The sequence below is a fragment of the Martes martes genome (genome assembly GCF_963455335.1).
Source record: "Martes martes genome assembly, chromosome: 7".
Lineage (NCBI taxonomy): Eukaryota > Metazoa > Chordata > Mammalia > Carnivora > Mustelidae > Martes > Martes martes.
This window is the reverse complement of record NC_137894.1, coordinates 124,509,215-124,530,658: the sequence shown is the minus strand read 5'-3', so window position 1 is coordinate 124,530,658 and position 21,444 is coordinate 124,509,215. Positions and strand designations below refer to the sequence as shown.

Genomic DNA, 21,444 nt, shown 5'->3' with positions numbered 1-21,444 from the left:
CTCAGTGAAGCCTTCCATCTCCAGCCAGAAGGGAGCTTTCCATCCTCAACATTCTTATAGCTCTATAATCATAGCAAGACATTTATTAAACATGTCCTTAATGTAACTGTTCATGTCATGGAATTTTTCTTCAATTCCTCAAATATGGCATACTCATTTCTCTGCTGGATTCATAGCATAGAACCTTCTTTTCACTCCTTTCCCTTACTAACTCTTAATTTTTCCTTCAAATCTCAGTTTACAGGAAACTTCCCTTAAAAAGCTTTCCTTCACTGCCCCCACCCAACTCTGGGCCAAGTGCCCACAGTCAATACAACTTCATCACAGCCCATAGACTGCTAACTGGCTGTTTACTAGTCTGTTCCCTCAGTAGACTCTAAATTTCATCAGAAACTCCATTTACTTTGTTCATGGTTGTGTTTCAATACCTTGCATAGTGCTGGGCATGTAGTTGGAACATTTTTAAATGAATTTACAATTAAATTTTATTATCCTGTCTAATTAATCCAGAGACAAATTTCAAAGAACATGACTTCACAAATAGCATGTACTAATTAAATAACTGCTGCATGAAATAATTCTAGTGGTAAATGGCCTAAATTATCTTAAGCCTTCAAACAATATGTATTGAACTGAAAAAAAGTATAAATATGAATACTTGATAATATGTCTATTTAGAGTAAACAAGGACAAACATTTCAAATTGACTTGAACACATGTGTTAAAACTTATAACTGAATCAAATTTACAGAGTTTCCTTGACTTACTACAAATCACTTTAGTTTATCGTTGTCATTTGCAGCTACCTGCATTCCTCAATTTTTATTTATCTGTACTATGGAGCTCTAAACTCCCAATTACTTAGGCTCTTTATCATCTGGGTCCATTCTCAGTACTGCTTCAATGTACCAATCGCTGTTCACAGGTAAACCTATTTTGCCATTTTTAAAGCCTTCACTATCCCACCATCAAGCTTTTTCTTTCTTTCTATGATCTATAAAATTTGCCCATCACTTCTTCCTTTAAAAAAACTATCATAGGGCTTTTAGTGTTTGGGTCAGAGGAGGCCAAGGTGCAACTGCCTTCAGTCATCCTGAATCCAAGTTCATCCAACACTAGCCATTTCCACCATGCCACCTATGTTCAACTCCAACAAGATCAAACTCGTGTACCTGATGTGCACTGGTGTGGAAGCCAGTACCATGTCTGCCCTGGCCCCGGAAGATGGGCCGTTGGGGTGTGAATGAAGTAGGACCTTCTGTTTCTGCCCTGATTATCAAAACCCTCAAGGAATCACCAAGAGAAAGAAGCAGAAAAACATTAAGCACAGTGGACGTATTACTTTTGATGAGACTGTCAACATTGTCTAAAAGATGTGTCACGGATCTTTAGCCAGAGAACTCTCTGGAACCATTAAAGAGATCCTGGGGATTGTCCAATCTGTGAGCTGCAATGTTGATGGCTGGCACCCTCATGACATCATAGATGACATCAACAGGCAGTGCAGTGGAATGCCCAACTACTTAAGAACTACAGAGGAGAGGGGCCTGGGTGGCTCAGTGGGTTAAGCCTCTGCCTCTGTTCAGGTCATGATCTCAGGGTCCTGGGATCAAGCCCCACATGGGGCTCTCTGCTTAGTGTGGAGCCTGCTTCCCCCTCTCTCTCTGACTGCCCCTCTGCCTACTTGTGATCTCTCTCTGTGTCAAATACATAAATAAGATCTTTAAAAAAAAAAAAAAAAAGAACTACAAAGGGAAATATTTCAATAATGGATCATTTGACAACCAAATAAATAAATAAATACTAATCATACGTCACATCTTCAATGACATCTCTCTTCATTCAGAAAAGCCTAGTTCAGGGCTTACTTACTTTAATTCACCCCTCTATTCATCTCTAAGCTCATTTGTCCATGAGCACTCACTCATTCATTCATGAGCACTTACATGGCAAATTTGATGCACAGGGTAGACTCAACGTTCATCAGCTAACTGGATTCATGTAACCACAAATACTCCCATCTCCCAAACACTCCAAGCACCATCATTGTACAGATCTATGTTAAGAGTTATAAGAATTTCAGGGAGGTGTGCATATCTGAGAAAGGCCTGATCAGTCTCTTAGGATCATTGGTAACAATTAATAACAAGACACCAGAAACAAGGTTAAAAATCTAAAGGACAAACACAGAAAAATATTTGCAATATATGAGAATGAAGGGATTAATCATCTCTTTTAAAAAATGGGGAAAAAAAAAACAGTGCAGTAGTAAAGGATACTAAAGGATATGTAAACAGGCTATTCACAGAACATACACAGCCCTAACATATAATGTAATTTATTTCCCTAACAATTGCAAATTAAAATGATAAAATCATGATAAAATCATATTCTTGTTTCTCCGTTTTGTGCAGATGAAAAAAAGCTTTGGCATGGGTACACCTTGCTCTAAGAGAATTAACTAGAATAATTTTTCAGGGTGCCTGAGTGGCTCAGTTGGTTAAGCGTCTACCTTCAGGTTGGGTCATGATCTCAGAGTCCTGGGATCCAGCCCTGCATGGGCTCCCTGTTCAGTTGGGAGTCTGCTTCTCCCTCTCCCTTTGCCCCTCCCTGTCTCTCCTGTGTGTGTGTGTGTGTGTGTGTGTGTGTGTGCGCATGCACACGCTCTCTCTCAAATAAATAAAATCTTTTTGTGTGTGTGCTTTTAATTTCTATTTGGGAATCACTTGATGCGTACTAATGCATAGGTTGGTCACTTCACTACTGATATATAAAATCTTTTATAAATAAATAACATAGACTAACTTTTCTGGAAAACAACTGGCAAGACAAAAATAAGTAATATATATGTTTTGACTCAGATTTTATAATAAATATTATTCCAAAAAAATAAAAGCAGATGAATGTATATATCTTACATGTAGGTATGTGTATAATTTCACTGCAGAATTAGTAAAGAGAATAAATAAACAAGAAAAAACAAATAATACATTAAATGGATCCAGTCGTTGAGATACTGGTAGCAGTTAAAACAGACAAGATAGAAATTTATGTGCTAACATGTAATGCATTAACAAGAAAGAAAAACACACTATAAAATAGTATGAACAGACTGGAAACATTTCATAAGAGAATCAACCTAGTGACAATATTGGACGGATAACAATGAACCCTAGATTATTTTCATATTACTCTCAGATGTATCAAGATAGCAGTTCAGAACTTCTGGGCTAGATTATTCTAATCAGGCACCTCCACCTCTAAAATTCCTTAATTCTAAGAATTTTGTACAACATAGATCTTGTACATGGTGTTATTGCAAGGTCCCAATGCATCTCCCCTCTATTTTGAAGGGCCCTTTATCAAAATGCAATATGAAAATATTAGGGCTCCTGGGTGGCTCAGTCGATTGAGCATCCCACTGTTGGTTTCAGCTCAGGTTATGATTTCACGGTTGTGGGATGGAGCCCCGTATCAGGCTCCATGCTTAATAAAGAGTGTGCTTAAGATTTTCTCTGTCCCTCTCCCTTAGCCCCACCCCCCCAAATAATAAGTAAATCTTAAAAAAAAAAAGGCTAATAGACCCCTTTGAACATATAAATAGATAAGTAACAGTAAACACAGCTTATATAGTATATCTAATCTAAAAATGCTAACTGTAAATCAAATCTGATTAGAGAACATCATAAACATCAATGCAGCCTCTTTGCAGTGGGCAGGGCTGGGATTTGTCAAAAGATCTGGGGACAAAGACCACTGTTTTGGCTCCAGATAGTAAACAAGTCAAAAAACTCTTTCTGAACCTCAACTGTCTCAATCACAAAATGAAAATAAGAATTAAAGTATTATATCGATAACAGGTAAAAGGTGCTTAAAACATTGCTTGGGACAAAACAGGTTCTCAAATACTTGTCTAACAGAAACAGTTACATCATTGTTGCTTTTAAGTTATCTAGTTTGTTGCCCTGAATTTTTGTAACATCAAATCTGTTTGTTCATCTGAACTTTTGTTGATCCCTTTCGGAACCATCCTATCTTTATACTGCATGTTAGAAAGGTGTTTCTTGCCCCCCAAAAGTCTATCTCTTACCCGCCCTATGTGAAAATCTGTTAACTCAGAAACTTAGGGGAAAAGCCTACTTACAAAGCACACCCCCAAAACTCCGTGTTGTTCTCCTCTGTGTTCTCCTCAGTGCTCTTCTTAGGCACATATGTCTGCCTCCTATCATTTCTTCATGAGGTTCAGGGCAAAAGGCCTCGTCAAGTAGATGATCTTTGGTCGCCCCACACTTTCCCCAAACCACCTACAGATAAATGAAACAAAGGGGTAAGACACAACTACAACCTTAATTTTTATATATATAATAAAGAATGAAAATAAGCTCACCCTCACCATGCACAATTTACAGCATAACAGACAAGAGAGAAAATGTTCCTTGTGTCATGCAAAAGCCCCAGTGAACTCATAGGAATTCTTCACATCCAAGTATCCAGCCAGCATACTCTTCACTGGTCACTTCCACTCATGCCTGGTCACCGCTTGGGCTGGCCAGTGTGAACTGTAGCCCAAGTCTGGCTAAAAATACTGTCCCTGAGCACATCTATCTGTGAATGAACTCACTAAGGCAGGCAATGAAGTTAATATGTTACTTTTGAATTTAAAAGCCCAATTCTAGGGGTGCCTGGGTGGCTCAGTGGGTTAAAGCCTCTGCCTTCGGCTCAGGTCATGGTCTCAGGGTCCTGGGATCGAGCCCTGCATCGGGCTCTCTGCTCAGCAGGGAGCCTGCTTCCTCCTCGCTCTCTGCCTGCCTCTCTACCTACTTGTGAGCTCTCTGACAAATAAATTAATTAATTAAATCTTTAAAAAAAAAAAAAAAAGCCCAATTCTATTTCTAAGCCAGTAATGAACTATCTGCTAGCACTCGTCAAGGAAATATTTTATAAGCTGTCCAACTCTTCCCACATTTAGTACTGCAAAACAATAAGTAAAAGTAAAATGTCTTTGGTGGTAAGAGCTCTGGACAGAAATATTTTCAATTCTTTGTGACTGCTTTCAAAGCAGTCAGGAAGAATCCACAGAAAGCTTTTCTGAGAACTGGTCATTGTCTACACAAAAAATAGTTCTGGAGGGGCGCCTGGGTGGCTCAGTGGGTTAAACCTCTGCCTTCTGCTCAGGTCATGACCTCAGGGTCCTGGGATCGAGCCCTGCATTGGGCTCTCTGCTCAGTGGGGAGCCTGCTTACCCCTTTCTCTCTGCCTGCTGCTCTGCCTATTTGTGATCTTTCTCTCTCTGTCAAACAAATAAATAGATTTAAAAAAAAAAAACTTTTTAAGAAGTAGTTCTGGGAATACATATATAAACAACTGAAGAAAAATGCACTCTGCAAAAATTAAATCAAAATAAACTGTCAGAGAGTTCAAAGTGACCCATGTCATGCAATGACAGAGAAGACACGGGTAACATACACACACAATGCACTCATCTAACAAAGAGGCAAACTTCCCAAGGTAAGTCATACAAACAACCAAATTTTTCTGTACCAGTGTGAAATGGCTGAAGTTTTAATCTTCTCTCTATGCTGCCAATACAGTAGTCACTAGCCACATGTGGCTACTGAGCTCTTAAAATCTGGGGGGTTCGAAATGATACATGCTGTAAATGTAAAACATGTAACAGACTGTGAAGACTTAGTGCCACTGAAAAAATTGTTTTAAAATGTAAAATATCTCAGAAAGATTCATTTGGTTACATTTTAAAATGAAAAAGTTCTGGATATACTGTGCTAAATAAATTCTTAAAATTAATTTCACCAGTTTCTTTTTACTTCTTTAACGTGAGTACTAGAAAATTGAAAACTTGTGTGTGTGGCTCATCTTATATTTCTATAACCGAGCACAGTCCTGCAGAATTAAAATAAATAAATAACAAATACTGAGCCCTTCCACTGTGTCAGGCCCTGTGTGAAATACACTACACCCTACTCAGAACAAGGCTGCAAAGTGGTTTTACAAGACATCTGCCTGAGTGACCGAGCTTCATCAAACCAATAAAGGATGCAGCTGGCATTCAATGTGAGGTGTTCCTACGAAATAACTTAAGTGAGGGACTGTTAAAACCTAACTTCCACGATGGCCTAGGAAAGGCAGGTGGCTCATACAGCGTTCCCGAAAGCAGCACTTTTCTAACCACGGAACAGGTACAAAACGTCGTTATATCCCAGGCAAGTTAACACCAGAATGAGCCCAATATCCTAGACAGCTCAGGCTTCGCAGCTGCTAGCACCAAGACTACCTGCTCCCCCAAAAAGGCCTATGTAGTTCAAATTCCCTGGATAACCTAACCACGACCGGACCGTAAACAGTCATGCTGAGGAAGGGGCGTCGGGATACTTGGCACGCCGTCTCCCCCCACCCTGACGCACTCCACCCGTCCACCGCCACACCCCAGATTTCCGCAGCTTTGGCGTCCCCACCTCTGGGACTAGTGGAAGAGGGATCTAAAACTCCTAAGATAGAATAGGGAAGTAGTAAAGAAAGGGTGAAGAGGCGGTTGGGGGCAGGTACCTGAGATAGAAGAGGACCCCAGGTCCTTAAAGCCGGATCATCGCCGAGGCCCCTCCTGGCTCCCACGGCCGCCAGCGACCCAGAAGGTGCAACTGACCTGACGCTGCGGCGCAACCGACTGTGCTCTCCCCAGACTCGCAGCTATGGCAACTTGAACTAGCCGCCTAGCCACAGCGAGAGAACAAGACCCCGCTGCTGCCGCTTGGCCCTCTGGGAGTTGTAGTCCATCTTGTTCTCAAAAGTAAGGAGTCATCAAGAGAGTGGCCCAAAGAGAAACTTCAAATCCCAGGATGCCATATGACGGGCTTTAGGGCGACTTTCCCGGAAGAAGCCGGATTAGCTAGCACCTGAGTCCCTAGGCCGCGCCCTCTGGCCCTGTCTTTTTTCTTAAAGGGCCAGTAGATTTTATAGGCAGGAAACACCTGATGGTTGAGTTAACTGCCCTGCCCCCGACTGTAATTTATTCAGAAAAGTCTAAAATATTTACTTTTAAAAAAATAAGAAAAATTCAAAGTAGTTGCAATAATAACTGACTCCGTTTCTTTTACTCCTTCCAGAATAGGGAAGAGTACTTTCCAGAAGTGAAATGTACAAATCCCCTTAATACCAGAGCCCAGCATCTTTTTCCAAAGGCTCACAAATTCTTAGAACTGGAAGGGAACAGAAATTATCTAGTCAAACCCCTTAGGTTTGGAAGGAGTGACTTGCCCAAGATCACATAACTCATTAACAGCAAACCAAACAGCAGCTACATTCAGTCTAGTGTGTCATCTCCTCAGTCTTTCTAGAAGATGAGAGAGACGCATTCCACCAAGTAGAAGTTGGTTTCAGTCGGGGGCGGGGTGGGGGGGGGGCGTCTATAAAAACCTCAGCAAAAAATTCAACTTTGGAAAAGCTATGAAGAAGTGAAAATCAATTAGTCATGTAGAGCCTCATTTCTTCGTGTTCTGCCAAAAAGACCATTGATCGCTTCCTCCTCAACGCTAAAATCAAAATTTGCTTTATCTGTGAAAGCTTTCCTGGCTACTTCAAGAAAAGCTAGATCGCATTCGATGCAGTTTCCCTATTTTGTGCTGTAATTATCCATTTCCCAGTTGGTCTCTTCCATCAGACTCAGCCCTTCAAAGCAGGGGCCAGATCTTTTCAAATCAGTATCTCTTTTCTCAGTCTTTCCTCATTTCACCTCTCCCTCTCTCTCTCCACCCCCCCCATACATACACAAAATCATCAATAATTAGAATACAAATTTGATATATCCAAATAATTCAATTATTTTCTCTGGCCAGCATTGAGGGGTAGAGTTTATTTCATAACCAGTTTGAACATAAAATAATTCTTCTAAAAATTACCTATGTATTTTCATATCTTCAAGCTGCTTGCTCATAGTTTTATTCAAGAATATATTCCACCTGATACACAGATTAAGATAATTCAAAACAGCCATAAAATTTTCCCATATGCATGCAGAAACATAATAACTCTGCATTTTAATTTTTCAAAACAATCATGTTCATTCATGTAATTCAAAAAATGTATGCCATATCTTTCTAGCAACCAGACACCTATATTACACACTAAAGATGCAATAATCATGAAGAGATGAACAACAGTTTCTTTGCCTTCATGTTGCTGAGTCGAGTGAAGAAACATCTATTAAACAAATTTCTACATATCTGGGTGACAAAGTACTGTGTAGGTTTCCATGGAAAAACGTGAAAGAGAAACTTTTTAGGGAAGTGATATCTGATCAAATGCAAGATCTACCAAAAAGGCTAATGTCATTTTGTGCTGCATTAATAAAAATCAACTGTCCACAAGCTCTCTTCACTGGTCCAGAGGTTCAGAGAAAAGATTAAATTCTGGAGACCCCATTCTTAAAGTGATATTAACAAAATAAAGCAAAATCAGAGGACGCAACTGGGACTAATGGGTGGAGAATAAGATTTGAGTTCATTATGACCAAGATATTTTAAAATACACTATTAAATTAAAGCAGCTTTTTTGTCAGATGATGTGCTCTCAATCCAATGACTTCAGAAAAAATCTAGTGAAGTCGGATCATAGAATCATTCTCCTCCTTAAAAAAACAGACAAAATAAGAAAGCCAACAAAAAACGTTTTACACAAAATGTGTCTTATAACTCCCAAAAACATATATTGCCTTTAATCAGTATGACAGACCCATATTATCTAACCCCAAAACCACACTCAAGTAGAATCACCTGATTTATGAGTTGGAAAAACCCACAAAGATTATCACCTGCAGAACCCTTCTTTTGCAAACAATGTAAATAGAAACATAGAGAGATTACATTGTTAGTAAATAGAAACAGGGAGATTACATTGCTAGTGTTGTTATAATAAAATACCTGATTTAAGAGTTGGAAAAACCCACAAAGATTATCACCTGCAGAACCCTTCTTTTGCAAACAATGTAAATAGAAACAGAGAGAGAGCACATTGCTAGTGCTGTTATAATAAAATACCACAGAAAGGGCTGCTTAAAAAAACAGAGATTTATTTCTCACAGTTAAGGAAGCTACAAGTCCAAGAGCAAGGTATCAGCAGGTTTAGGTTCGCCTGAGGACTCCTTCCTTGGCTTGCAGGTAGTTGTCTTCTCTCTTTGTTCCCACATGGCCTTTTCTCCATGAAGGCAGGTACTTGATGTCTCTCACTCTTCTTATGAAGATACCAGGTATTTGGGATTAGGGCCCCATCCTCAAAACCTCATTAAACCTTAATTACCTGCTTACAGACACTATCTTTAAATATGGTAATATTGATGCTTAGAGCTTCAACCCACAAGGCTGGGAAGGCAGACCTGATTCAGCCTGTAATACGTGATTTCCTCAAAATTATACCCATTTACAACTAGTGTCACCAGTGATCTTCCCACAACACAATACCTTGATAATGGTAGATGTGACAGATATTTTTTACATACCTCACCCATATCACCTCTTAACTTGAAATGATTCTACCCACAGTCTTGAGCCCCAAAGCTTTGTTTATATTATATAAAGTCCCTTCTCTAACCATGGCTGATCAGTCCATGGCTGAAACAATTTGGTCCCATCAGGATCTTTATGCTTTGAGGATTTAAAATTGGGACCCCGGCATTCAACTCGTTGCCTGAAGAATCTTGATGTACAAGTACAAGCTGAGGCTGTCACAGTGAGATGATCATCTTCATCATCCTTCGAGGAGAAATGGAAAAATCTAATCTGCAGAGAAAGAGAGAGAAATGAGTAAATCAGCAAAAGTAAACTGTGCAGCCCCAGAGGAAATAAGCCTAAGAGGACAGAACCTTGACTCCTGACAAATTCCAAGTTCCTGGCTTTAATCTCTTGTTATTTCCACTGTATTCCACATACTTGTGTTCTGGGATCCATTAGATGCAGCCAAAGTTGGTTAAATGCACAGATTCTTGACCGAGAGCATCTGGGTTCACATCTTAGCTGTAATACCTCTCAGCTATTTTTACTCTGTCTTCACTTCTTCACCTGCCAAATGGAGTAAAGTTGTTTTGAGGATAAGAAATGAATGTATATGAAGTATTTCACCCAGTGCCTAGTCCATAGTAAGCCCTCAATATATGTTGGCTGATATATAATATGATATCCCAGAAAGTGAGTTCCATGAGCATTGAAACTTTGTTTATTATTTTGTTCTAGATGCTGAGATCAAAGAATATACCTTGTTGCCTTCTGAAGATTTCCCTTCGAAGCTTAAATTCTATTGATTGAAATCCAAACACTCTTGACTAAGATTACTTTGGTGAAGCCCAATTGTCCAACCTGTGAGATCTGAGATCTTAACATTACATTAATTTTTGAGCAATTTCATCAGAAACTATTTCAAACCATACCAAATATTAAACCTCTAAATGGACTGGGGCGCCTGGGTGGCTCAGTGGGTTAAAGCCTCTGCCTTCGGCTCTAGTCGAGATCCCAGGGTCCTGGGATCGAGCCCCACATTGGGCTCCCTCCCTCTCTGCCTACTTGTGATCTCTGTCAAGTAAATAAATGAAATCCTAAAAAAAAAAAAAAAAAAAAAAAAAAAAAAAAAAATCTAAATGGGCTAATCCATAGGAGGGTCTGGGATGGGGCTAGTCTGAGAGCCCTGACATCATCATCATACCTGAATTCATATAGAATGGATAAGCAGAGACTAGGAAAGAAAGCTACTCCATTGGAGGCTGTTGGACAGCACTGTTTCAAGTAAAAGGAGCAGAAGTTGTATTTTGCCAATACCTTGAAACAAAAGCAACAAACTGATTATTTCCATGTGACAGAAAAATATAAGTGGAATACTAACTAAGAATTTCCTCAAGTACTCTCTTTTCCCACCTGGTTCTTCTCCCACCTCTATTTCAGCCAGCTAAGCTTCTCTGTGCTTATAACCTCAGAGAAGGTATGTGACCACAGGAAGCAAAAAGGGAGAAGACGAGAAAGAGAAGAAGAAAAAGTATTCTCACCCTGGCTGGTGAGCATTAAGCATCTAGATTCTCACATAAGACTGGCCACATAACTTGTGGGGCCCAGTGCAAAATGAAAATGTCAGGCCCTGTTCAAAACGGATTCAGATTGTCAAAATGGTGTCAGCAGAGCCTTAAACCAAGTATAGGGCCCTGTGGAGTTGCACAGATTACCAATGGGACAGAATAGAGAGTCCTGAAATAAACCCACAATTATGGTCAATTAATCCATGCCGAAGGAGGCAAGAACATACAATGGGGAAAAGACAGCCTTTTCAATAGTAGTACTGGGAAAACTGGATGGCTACATGCCAAAGAATGAAACTGGACCACTTTCTACCACCACACCAAAAACAAACTCAAAATAGATTAAAGATCTAAATGTGGGACCTGAAACCCTACACATCCTAGAAGAGAACACAGGCATTTCTCTGGCATTGACCATTGCAACGTTTTTCTAGATATGTCTGGTAGGACACAGAAACAAAAGCAAAAAACTATTGGGACTACATCAAAATAGAAAGCTTTACAGTGAAGGAAACCATTAACAAAACAAACCAACCTACTTAATGGAAGAAGATATTTGCAAATGACATATCTGATCAGGGGTTAATATACAAAATACATTAAAAAAAAAAAAAACATACAACTCAACACTTCAAAAACCCAGAACAATCTGATTTAAAAGTGAGCAGAAGATGTGAATAAAACTTTTCCAAAGAAGATATATAGATGGCCAACAGACACATAAGATGTTTAACATCACTAATCTTCAGGAAAATGCAAATCAAAACCACAATGAGATATCACCTTATACCTGTCAGAATGGCTACAATTAAAAAAAAAAAAGACAAGAAATAGCAAGCGTTGGTGAGGATATGGAAAAAAAGGAACCCTCCCGCACTGTTGGTGGGAATGTAAATTGGTACAGCCACTATGAAAAAAGTGTTGGCGAGGATGTGGGAAGAAAGGAACCCTCTTGCACTGTTGGTGGGAATGTAAATTGGTACAGCCACTATGAAAACAGTATGGAGTTTCTTCCAAAAATTAAATATAGAAATTCCATATGATCCAGTAATTCTACTACTGGATATTTTACACAAAATGAAAATACTAATTCAAATAGACATGTGCATGCCCATGTTTATTGCACCTTTATTCACAATAGCCAAGATAGAGAAGGAACCTAGGTGTCCATCAATAGAGGAACAGATAAGGAAGGTGTGGTATATATAATAAGATCATGTCATTTATGACAGTATGGAGGAACCTAGAGGATATTATGCTGAGTTAAATAAGTCAGATTGAGGAAGAAAAATACCATATGATTTCACTGATGGTTGCCAGAATTGAGGAAGAGAGAGAGAATGAGCAAAATGGATGAAAGGGAGAAGGAGTATACAGACTTCCAATTATGGATAAATAAGTCAAGAGAATAAAAGGCACAGCATAAAGAATATAGTCAATGACACTGTAGTAGCGTTATATGGTGACAAATGGTAGCTACACTTGTGAACATAGCACAATATATAAACTTCTTGAATTACTATGTTGTACACCAGAAACTAATGTAACATTGTGTGTCAACTATACACAAATTAAAAAAATAACAAAAAGAAATTGCACATCACAAACCCATGAAGCCAATCTTGCTCTCAGAAAGGAGCTGGTCCAATGCTTTTAAGCAAAGGATTTGGAAGAAAATATCATGAATGGAGCATCTGGGTGGCTCAGTGGGTTAGGCCTCTGCCTTCAGCTCAAGTCATGATCTCATGGTCCTGAAATCAGACCCGCATCAGGCTCTGTCGTCAGCGGGAAACCTGCTTCCCCCTCATTCTCTCTGCCTGCCTCTCTGCCTACTTGTGATCTCTCTTTGTCAAAATAAATAAATAAAATCTTTTTAAAAAATTATAAACAAGAGCAGTCCCCCAAAATAGAAGTGACTCCTGATGGGGAACTATGATAACTGAGAAACAAATTGAGGGCTTTGGAGGGGAAAGGTGATGGGGGAATGGGTGAACCTGATGGTGGGTATTAAGGAGGGCACGTATTGCATGGAGCGCTGGGTGTGGTGCATAAACAATGAATCTTGGAACACTGAAAAAATAAAATTTAATTTAAAAAAAAGAAAGAAACAGAAAAGAGAGTCCTCAGATGGGGGTCTGGGGGACAGATGTGAAGATGTTGAAGGAAAGCTTATGTCCATAGAGTGCCCAGCCTCCACTCAAGACTCAAGCAAGTACTATTCATAGCGTAAACCTAGTTAACCTGCCCATTGGCATTAAGAGAGAATGTCCCTTCAAAAGCAGCCTGCATTTTGTCTAATGATTGTCCAGCACAGATAATGATCATCAGTACCACTCTACTTTGCTTGGTTCCATCTAACCACCACAGATGGGCAAGCTCCCTTGTAATACCACAGGACAATTATAAATCATAGGAAGGAAGATGAAACACCGAAATGGGATGCTAGGCTAAGGTAAAGGAAAAATCTCCAACATCCTGATTTGTTAGGACTGAATGGAACTACTCAAAATTCTCTCTGAACAATGACAGTGATGAAAGCCATTCTCGTTAAGCCAGCACAAAGTGATCCTAAGTGGTTCTTGACCTTTTCTGCAATCAAGTTTTCAGATAACTGCAAGTCTGAGGAGAGTCAAAATAAGAAAAGATATTCCAAAGAGGGCAATGCCCACTTCTGAAAGAATCATCATCAACCATTCATTGTGTAGAAGCACTGTTGATTCCATACAGTTCTTTTCGGTCACACAGTTACTAATTATAGGCATCTGTCACTGTCAGGAGCACCACATATAAAAATCACAGCAGTTTGTATGCATTCAGGTCAAAATGAACAACTACTAATGTACAAACCCTAAATTCTAAAACAATTCATTAAAGCTAAGTAATACAGCCTTTGCTCTACTTTAATAGACACCTTTGAGAAAAAAGGGGAATTCACACTAAACACTCTTTTCTGATATTTGGACCATTTTAATGGTTCTTCTACCAAAAAAATATGTCATGTTCTATAGCCATTCTCATTAATCTGTTATATTTAAAGGGATTTTTGTGTGTTTTTAATGGATCTGAATGCTAACACTTTCCTCTTTACTTAAAGTGACTCATTTTCTCATCTCATGTGTTCATTTGTCCTAGTTTAAAAATTATGCTAAGGAAAGAAAATTGCTTTATTGATTGCCATAGCAATTTGTTGAGCAGGCTGTTAGAACATGGTTATCCTGAAGGCTTGTTTCAATTTAATGACCTGAAACCAGTAGACATAGTAGAATTTACCTGCATTATAATTGTCACTGAGCCAAATTTATGCAATCAAAACCCTGATTAAAATGTTACAGATCTCAGCATACCACTTCTGTTCCTAGAAAAGATGCAGTAGCAGAGACCAGATTTACCCTCCCACCAGACTCAAACAAACAAACAAAGAAACGAAAGCAGGTAAAATATACAAAGCAATGCTTTTTAAAACAGTCAACATCAGACCAAAAAGGGGCAATGATCCCTGAGAGACAGGAATCAAATAAGATTAGCTTTAGGATTGCCAGAAGTTCCTGCCTTGAATTCCCATGCCATGGTACCAGGAGAAGGAAGCCAGGCAGAGCCCAGTGCGTTCTCTGAATTGAGAAAACAGAGCCGAGAATTTGAAAAGCCCAATGTAACCGGAGTCTGCAGGACAAAATCTGGAGGGAAGAGAGCTACATAGAAAACTCCAGAGAACCAAAAAGGGTCTCCATGGAGTATTCTGCAGAGCACGTAACTTCCCGTGCTTGTGAGGAGACTGAAGCTAGAGAGGGAAGCATCTGACAAGATGGGAGGGGAAAGTGCCTGTCACACAGGACCAGGAACGGTGACTACTCCCAACTGCTGGGCCAAAATGCTTCGTTATGCATGGATCATTAGGTGGAATACTCAGAAAAGTCTTGGCCCAGGAATGGGGAATATCTAGTGAAAGATCAAATGCTACTCTGGTGCCACCTAATAAAACCTTGAAAGCAAGATCCAAAAAGATCAAACTGTTTCCAAGTAATTAACCATATCTGGTAACAAATATCAAGAATATTTATATGAAGGCAAAGAATCCAGCACTAAAAGGAGTAAAATTTATAATATCTACTATCCAAACAAAGATTGTCAGGCATGACAAGAAGGAAAATGCAACCTTCTTTAAGGAGAAAGATAAACCAATGTAAACTGACCCAGAACTATGAAAAATGTTAGAATTACCAAATGAGGACATTTTTGTGGCTTGAATTGTGTCCCTCAGAAATATATATTGAAGTTTTAATACCTGGTCCTTGTGACTGTGACGTTATTTAGAAATAGGGTAGATATTCAAGTTAAATTGATATTCAAGTTAAATTGAAGGTTATTATACTGGATTGGGGCTCACCCTAATCCAATGACTGGTGTCCTTATATGAAGAGGGAACTTTGGTCATAGAGACATGCAGAGAGAACATGTTGTGATGACAGAGGAGAGACTGGAGTGATGGAAGCCAAGGGACATCAAAGAACATTGCTAACCATCAAAAGCTAGAAGCAGTAAGGAAGAGCCTTCCCTAGAACCTTCACATATAACATGAACCTGACAACACCTTGATTTTAGACTTCTACCCTCCAAAACTAGGAGGGAATTATTTTTCTGTTGTTGTAAGCCATCAAGTTTGTGATACTTTGTTACAGCATTAAACAAATACAGACATCAAGATAGTTATTGTGTTTTATATGTTCAAGATGTTACTTAGAGATAGGGAAAATATGAAAAAGGCTTAATTTGAAATTTTACATATGAAAACTTCACCTGAGATGAAATTTATACTAATGGAATTAGTGGCACATCAACTCTTTCAGAGAAGGGGAAAAAAAAGGAATTTGAAGACACAACAACAACAACAAAAAAACCAAAACCAAAAACAAAAAACAAACAAAATAAAACAAAACAAAAAAAACTATCCAAAATGAAAAACAGAAAGAAAAAGAAATTTTCTAATAAAAAAAAAAATCTGTGAGCTCTTTGTGAGACAACTTTAATCAGCCTAATAAAAGTATAATAATCAGAACCCTCAAAAGAGTGGAAAGAGATAAGGGGATAGAAAAAATATAGAGAAATAATGGCTAAAAAATTTCCAAATTTGATGAAAACCATAAATACACAAATCCAAGAACCTCAAAATACTGCAAAAGAAATATAAAGAAAAATACATCAAGTTACATAGTAATCAACCAGTGATAATGAGAGTCTTAAAAGTAGGCTGAGGGAGGGGAAAAAAAGAGTGTGTTACAAAAGAACAAAGAAAATTATGACAGAATATTCATCCTTGTAAACAATGCAAGCAACAAATCAATGGAACAGGGTTTTTTAAATACTGAAAGAGAAAAATACTGTCAATCTTTAATTCTATGTGTAGCAATGATATACATTAAAAATGAAGGCAAGATTAATATTTTTTCAGACACACAAAAGCTGAAATCATAACCAGAAGATATGTACTACAAGAAATGTTAATGAAGGTCTTATGATTTAAATTCTTTTAAAAGATAATTGGCTATCAGGACACCTGGGTGGCTCAGTCAGTTAAGTATCTGCCTTCAGTTCAGGTCATGATCTTGGAATGGAGCCTGGGATCCAGGGACTCTGCTTCTCCCTCTGCCCCTCACCCTTCCCCTGCTTGTGTGTGCTCTCCCTCTCTCTCACTCTCTCTCTCACTCTCTCAAATAAATAAATAAAGTCTTTAAAAAAAAGATAATTGGCTCTCTTAACAAATAACAATGTATTATGGGACTTATAATTTATGTGTAGGTAAAATGCATGGCAAAAGGCCATATAACTTATGTGTAGGTAAAATGCATGGCAAAAGGCCATATAACTTATGTGTAGGTAAAATGCATGGCAAAAGGCCATACAACTTATGTGTAGGTAAAATGCATGGCAAAAGGCCGTAGGAGAGAAAAAACAGAAGTCAAGTTCTTAGATCATACATGAAGCGGTATAATATCAACTGAAGGTAAACTATAATAACTTAAAGATGCATACTGCAAACTCTAAAACAACCACTATACTAACCAAAGAGTTATAGATGAGTCAACAAAGAAGATAAAATGGAATGATGAAAGTTCCCAGATTGACCCAAAAGGGGGTTTAAAAAAAGGGGGGGAACATCAAAAAACAGGTGGGACAAACAGAAAACTAGTAGCAGGATTATGGACTTAAATTTATTATCAGTAATGACATATATAAATAATCTACACAGCCAAAACAAAAGGTAGAGATTGTCAGGTTGAAAACAAACTTAACTCTATGGTATGTATAAGAAATGTACTTTAAATATAAAGACATAAAGAGGTTGGAAAAAGTATAGAAAAACAATAGCATGCTAACGCTAATCAAAAGAAAGTTGGATTGGCTCTATCAATAAGTAGATTAAAGAACAAAGGATATCACAAAAATAAAGAAGTCCATTTAGTAATGATAAAGGCATCAAGTCACCCAGAAATAAAAGAGTTCCTAGGTGCCTGGGTGGCTCAGTGGGTTAAGCCTCTGCCTTCGGCTCAGGTCATGATCTCAGGGTCCTGGGATCCAGCCCCGCATCGGGCTCTCTGCCTGGCAGGGAGCCTGCTTCCTCCTCTCTCTCTCTGCCTGCCTCTCTGCCTACTTGCGATCTCTGTCAGAAAAAAAAAAAGAGAGAGAGAGTGTTTCTAAACATTTATGTAGCTAATAACAGAATGTCAAAATACACAATGCCAAAACTGACAGAAATGGAATGGAAAAAAAGAAAAATCTCCAATGTAGTAAAAAATTTCAGTACCCACATCTCCTAATTGATATAATAAATAGATAAATCATAAAAAATACACAAGACTTGAACCTATTGACAATTACAGAATTCATGCCTTGACAACAGAATGCACATGTTTTTCTAAGTGCACACTGATCATTTATCAAAATAGACCACATTCTGAGTCACAAATGTCACTAAATTTAAAAGTTCTCAAGTCATAAAAACTATATTCTTTCCCTAAATGGAGTATTTTTAGAAATCAGTAATAGAACAAGATCAGGAAAATCCCCATATGTTTGGAAACTCACATATTTCTAAATAACCCATGAATCAAAGAAGAAATTTTTAAAAATTAGAAAGTATTTTAAGCTGAAGGAAAATAAATTTATAAGATATCAAAACTTATATGTTGCTGAAGTAGTACTTACAGGAAAATATATAGCATAATATATCCATAATGTCATCAAAGAGAAAAGATCTCAAATCAATGCCTCTAGGTTTTAACTTAAGAAACTAAGAAGGACAGGGGAACCTACGTGGCTCAGTCCATTAAGCATTTGACTCTTGATCTCAGCTCAGGTCTTGAGCTCAGAGTAGTGAGTTCAAGCCCTGTGTTGGGCTCCATGTTGAGCATGGAGCCTACTTTAAAAAAGAGAAAAGAAGGGGCACCTGGGTGGCTCAGCGGGTTAAAGCCTCTGCCTTCGGCTCAGGTCATGATCCCGGGGTCCTGGGATTGAGCCCCGCATCGGGCTCTCTGCTCGGCGGGGAGCCTGCTTCCCTCTCTCTCTCTCTCTGTCTCTGCCTGCCTCTCTGCCTACTTGTGACCTCTGTCTGTCAAATTAATTAATTAATTAATTTTAAAAAAAGAGAAAAGAAAAAAGAAAATTAAAGAAACTAAGGACACATTCAACCCAAAGGATACAAAAAAAAAAAAAAGCTATAAAGGTCAGAGCATATATCAATGAAATAGAACATAGAAAAACAATCTAGAATCCATGAAAAAAAAGCTGCTTCTTTAAGAACATTAACAAATTTTAAGTTATTGGCATAAATGTGTCCATAATATTCTCTTGTCACCCTCTTCATAACTGTATACTGTGTTCTTTTTTTTTTTTTTAAAGATTTTATTTATTTTATTTGACAGAGAGAGAGAGATCACAAGTAGGCAGAGAGGCAGGCAGAGAGAGTGAGAGAGGGAAGCAGGCTCCCCGCCAAGCAGAGAGCCTGATGTGGGACTCGATCCCAGGACCCTGAGATCATGACCTGAGCCGAAGGCAGCGGCTTAAACCACTGAGCCACCCAGGCACCCCTGTATACTGTGTTCTAATATCAACTCTCTCATACCTGAGACCAGTACGTTGTGTCTTTTTTCTTTCTTTCTGATTAGCACACCTAGAGCTTCTATTTTGATGGGGATGGGAGAGCAGAGAGACAGACAATATATTAGGAAACTAATGAAAAACAATAACTGATGATAAATGGTTTGGTGATAGTGAAAAGAGGTAATGTGATGAGGATCTTCAGAGGAGACCCTCCTGAGGCAGTGATATTTAAAGCAAGATTTAAATAATGTGAAGATCTGGGGACAGATTGTTGGGCATGGAATTCCAGCGACAACAAATCCCAGAGGTGATAATAAACTTGTCTTAATCCAGCTCCAGCAAAGTGATGGTAGGGGCTGGACCTTGAAAGGCAGGAATCAGCAACCTTTGGCTTCCAGGTCAAATCCTGCCCCAGGTCTGTTTTGGTACAATCTACAAGCTAAGAATGGCTCTTATGTTTGTAGAGGGTTGTGTAAAATAGGGGAGGAGGAGGAGAAAATGCGACAAAGATCGAATGTGAACTCCAAAACCTTAAAATATTTATTATATAGTTCTTTACAGAAAAAGCTTACCAGTCCCTACAGCAGGATCTTACTGGGTAGGCTAAAGAATTTGTATTTAATTCTCTTTCTTTCTTTTTTGTTTTGTAATTCCTTTTTTTTTTTTTAGAAGAGTATTCCATTGTATGGATGTATCACTGTTCATTCATTACCTAATCAATGGAATTTTGTGTTGTTTCTATTTTGCGGCGATTATTAATAAAAGCTTATAAACTTTGAAATATTTTAAGTGTTCAGTGCAATGAAATTAAATAAATGTATACATCCACTTAACCTTCAGGCTAATTAAAATACAGAGCATTCCCATAACCCCTGTGAGTTCTTTCCTGTCCTTTTTCTGATCAGTCTCACTAATTATTATTCGGATTTCCGAATTATTATTCATTCTAGGAACATATGAATGGAATCACACAGTATATGAGGAGGTGATATTCTGTTTACTCCAAGGAGAATTTAGTAAGCAACTGAAGGCTTCTTAAAAAAAATTTTTTTTTAAGATTTTATTTATTTATTTGACAGGGAGATAGAAAGCACAAGTAGGCAGAGCGGCAGGCAGAGGGAGAGGGAGAAGCAGGCTCTCCGCCCAGCAGGGAGCCCAACGTGAGACTGAATTCCAAGACCCCGGGATCATGATCTGAGCCAAAGCGAGTCGCTTAACCGACTGAGCCACCCAGGCGCCCAACTGAAGGCTTCTAAGAGGGAAATTGGGACGATCTGATTTTAAATCATCTTTTTGGTTACTGCGCAAAGACTCATAAGTAGAAGATAGTGTGCCACTTACGTGTTCTTTTTATTCCCATCTTCGCGGGGGGGGGGGGGGGGGGGCAGAATATGGCTCAATAAAATTCCTGGGCAGACCAGAACCGACTGGCCAGCCTCCAATCCTATGGCAAAGCTGCGATTCAGAGTTCCGATCAGGGCACCCAAGTGTTCCTGCAGTTCCCTGTTCTGCGCAGCAGATGGCCCCAGAGCGCAGTTGCTGACGCGCCTCGCGGAGTCCTCGGCTGCCCCGGGAGCCGCGCGCGGCCCGGGGAGTCCGCGCGGCGATTTCTGTGCTTGCGGCGGCTCGCTCCCCGCGGTCGGGGTTTGCGCTGAACTGGGCGGGCAGCGAGGATCTGCCCCGGGTGTCGCGCTCCGCTGCTGCCGCGCTCGGGCTGGCCGGCGGGGTGCGCCCGCCTCCGACTCCTCGCAGAGGCTTCTTAGGTCGGGAGAAGCCGAAGTTCCGCAGGACCCCCGTCCGCCCTGGGACAGTCCAGCCGCGGGGACCTGCTCTGGTTGGAGTGTGTGCACGTGGTCCCGGCAGGCGGTGCCCTCGGGAGGCTCCCCACGGGAAAAGGTGCACCACTGGGTTTAGAGACAAGGCAGCGTCTAAACTAGGCTTTGGAGAGAACTCCTGGGAGGAGGGCGTGGGGCTGGTTGGAAAGGAGAAGGGACAAGTCGGACTGGTGTGGAGTGTCTGGAACCGACGGAGCGGGCTGCGTGGCTCAGGGCACCGAGAGTGAAGCAATTAGTCTTGTTGGGGTGGACAGTTGCCTAGGGAAACAGAACATTCAAGAGCCACTTCTTTCCCCCTCTCCAGCCTCCTCTTGGGAGCTGAAGTCACAACCCCAGAGAGTCCTCTCTCCTCCCACGCTCCTCTGTCCTTCAGCCTGCGGGAACCTGAGCCGCAGAGGGCCGAGACGATCGTGGAGGATGAAGAAATAGCTTTGGGACCCTTGGAAA

General features: G+C 39.7%; 1 protein-coding gene across 1 annotated transcript in view; it reads right to left on the bottom strand.

The window, feature by feature from the left end:
• CEP128 (centrosomal protein 128) overlaps positions 1-6,744 on the bottom strand; it is a 396,464-nt gene extending 389,720 nt beyond the window's left edge. Inside the window, exons 1-2 of the mRNA XM_080808359.1 lie at positions 6,565-6,744; positions 4,145-4,304 (exon numbers count right to left, since the gene is read on the bottom strand). The gene's annotated coding sequence lies outside the window, so the exon portion shown is untranslated. The remainder of the gene's footprint in view (positions 1-4,144; positions 4,305-6,564) is intronic.
• Between the last annotated feature and the right edge of the window lie 14,700 nt (positions 6,745-21,444).